At 41.9% G+C, this 3,174-nt stretch overlaps 1 non-coding gene across 1 annotated transcript; it reads right to left on the reverse strand.

The window, feature by feature from the left end:
• Positions 1-329: 329 nt before the first annotated feature.
• Positions 330-436, reverse strand: LOC141604321 (small nucleolar RNA R71). Its single transcript, XR_012526026.1, has one exon. It is a non-coding gene; the product is annotated as a small nucleolar RNA R71 (small nucleolar RNA).
• Positions 437-3,174: the final 2,738 nt, after the last annotated feature.

The following is a 3,174-nucleotide window of genomic DNA, read 5'->3' on the forward strand; positions in this document are numbered from 1 at the left end:
TACCAAATGGTACTCCTACCCCACAACATCTCACCGGAAACTTTATTGCCAAGTCCGCCTTCATCCAACTAGTTGAGAGGAGCCAATTCGGGGGAATGCCTAGTGAGGACCCTCATTCTCATATGGAAACCTTTTGCGATTATTGTGAAGCTATCTCTCAAACGGGCGTGACTCAAGACCAAATAAGATGGGTCTTATTTCCTTTTTCGTTAATCGGCACCGCAAAGCAATGGTTGAAGGGCCTTGATAAGGCCACCCTTGGAATAGATTCTTGGAAGAAGCTAGCTCTAGCTTTCTACAAAAAATTCTACCCACCGAAAAAGACTAACATGCTAAGAGCTCAAATTACGGGTTTTAAGCAAAGGGATGAAGAATCTTCGTATGAAGCTTGGGAGCGGTTCAAAGGTATTTGTCGCTCATGTCCTCACCATGGACTTAGCGAATGGTTTTTAGTGCAACAATTTTGGAATGGTTTATATGAAGATTCAAGGAACGTTCTCAATATGGGATCAAATGGAATGTTCACCGAAATTGATGACAATCAAACATGGAACAAGATTGAGGAAATGGCGGTCCATAATTCACAATATAGTAGGCCTCGCAAGGCTACTAGAGGAGGAAAGTATGAAGTGGACACCGTGACTCAATTAGGTGCTCAACTTAGTGCTCACATTGACACAATCAACTTGAAGTTTGAACAAGTTATGGCTAGGCTTGAGGAAAAATCAAAAACATCAAAGCATCATGTCAATGCCATGACGGCATCCTCATCAATCCCAAGTGGGATATGTGAGAATTGTGGAACCTTAGGTCATGACTCAAGTGAATGTAGGGGAACAACCGAACAAGTTAATGCTTTCCAAGCTTACAAAAGTGGTACCCCTTATTCAAATTTTTACAATGAAAACACCAAGTTCCATCCAAATCTCTCATACAAAAGCCAAAATGTTCAAAACCCTCAAACAACATACACTCCACCACCCATGAGAAATCAAAATCAAAGACCCTTTTACAATCAAAACCAAGGTTACCAAAATCAAAATCCATACAATCACCAAAATGACCAAGGTTTTGATGTCCAAAAAGCGGTCCTCCAAATGCAAAAGAATCAACAAGAATTTTTCACTCAAATGCAAAAAGATAGCCAAGCAAAAGACACCACCATCAACAACATTCTAGCTCACACCAAGATGTTGGAAACACAATTGACTCAAATAGCATCTTCAAGCTCACAAAGACAAAAGGGGCAATTACCACCTCAAAGTAATCCCCCTAGACATGAAACGGTTAGTGCCATTCACTTGAGAAGTGGTACAAGATATGAAGCACCAAAGGAGCAAGTTGAGAATGAAGTTGTGAAAGCTAGTGAAAATGAAGTTGTTGTGCAAAGTCCCAAAGAAGGGGAATCATCAAAAGAAGAAAGTTCAAAGAAAAATGAAGACAAAGCCAAAGAGAAGGAACCCATTGTGGTTAGACTTCCTTTTCCAAGTCGTCAAGCCAAGCCCAAATTTGATGATCAACTTGGAAAGTTCATGGAAATTGTGAAGAACTTAGAAGTCTCAATTCCTTTCACGGAATTAATCAATCACGTTCCGGCCTATGCAAAGTACATGAAAGATATCCTCACAAAGAAGAAGTCGATCCGGAAACTTGAGACTATCGCCTTCACTAAGGTGAGTAGTGCAATACTTCAAGGGAGTTCACCTCCAAAGTTAAAGGATCCGGGAAGCTTCTCAATACCGTGTACCATTGGCGACACAACGATCAACAAAGCCTTATGTGATCTAGGGGCTAGTGTGAGTGTCATGCCGTACTCGGTGAGTAAAAGGTTGGGAATGGGAGAGCTTAAGTGCACCAATATCACTCTTCAAATGGCCGATAGATCGACGAAGACACCACTAGGGATATGGGAAGATGTCCCCGTGCGAATTGGGAAGTTTTTCATCCCGGTGGACTTTGTCATTGTTGATATGGAGGAAGATTCCAACATTCCAATCATCTTAGGAAGACCTTTCCTACACACCGCGGGTGCGGTGATTGATGTGAAACATGGAGAGCTCACTCTAGAAGTGGGAGATGAAAGCATAACTTTTAATCTTGACAAGACCATGAGAGCTCCTCGTTTGCATGAGCCATGTTTCATGATTGATCATTATAGCCGGAAAGATGAAAGGAAGAAATCGGAACTCCAATGGAGGAAGAAAATTGAAGATGCTCCATTCAAAGAGCAAGTGAATTGTGACAAGGAGAGCTTGCAAAGCTCATCAAAATCAACCAAGGAAGAAGATGATGGCCTCATTGGCCAAGAGAAGAAATTGGGAGAGTTGTCTCCATCTAAGCAAGAGATTTTCAATGATCAACTCAATGAAGTTTGTGGTCTTTGGGACGACGAATTTGAAGGGATTTTTAATCCCTACATTGGGCATGCCATCGATCATGATCAACAACAAGAGCCACGGTCTATTGAGGACCTCTACCACAACAATGAACAAGCTTTTGATTACTTCTTTAAGGTGTTGAGCAACATCAACAACACCTTGAACATGCCCCCTTGACATCTCATCAAGAATGAGAGTTTGGTGGAGTCCTCCCTAAACCACCACTTGTAAATATTTCTAACTCCCTAACTTGCTTTTCAATTTTTGTATTGCATTTTTGTCATTTTTGGATTTTATTTACTTTGATCAAAATAATTGTCATGAAAAGAGAGAAGTGAGGGAGGGATTAACAAGTTTAATTGATGTGTAGTGCTTTACCTTAGTGTGGGGATGGCAATTGCCTAGGCTATTCATGCCTTAGTAGTGCCCCCACAATGAAGAACACAAGATTTGAAAGAAAGAAAGAAAGACTGATAAGGGAATGCGTTTGTGCACGGATGGAATTGAATCCGTGTACACAAGGACCAATCCGAGCGGATTCCTGAGAATCCGCCCGTCTGAAGAAGATCCGAGCGTCCTGCTAAGAAGACGCCCGTCTTGGGCTGAGCTGAAATTGCAAAAATTCTTGACTGTTGAAGAATCCGAGCGGATTTCTGGAAAGACGCCCGTCTCACAGAATCCGTCCGTCTTGTGAACAAGACGCCCGTCTTGCAGCTGGGAAAAACAAAGAAAAATCTCTGGATAGAAATCCGTCCGTCCTGCACAAAATCCGCCCGTCTCACAAAAAGAATCCGAG

This window comes from Silene latifolia, chromosome 9 (assembly GCF_048544455.1).
Source record: "Silene latifolia isolate original U9 population chromosome 9, ASM4854445v1, whole genome shotgun sequence".
Classification (NCBI taxonomy): Eukaryota; Viridiplantae; Streptophyta; class Magnoliopsida; order Caryophyllales; family Caryophyllaceae; genus Silene; species Silene latifolia.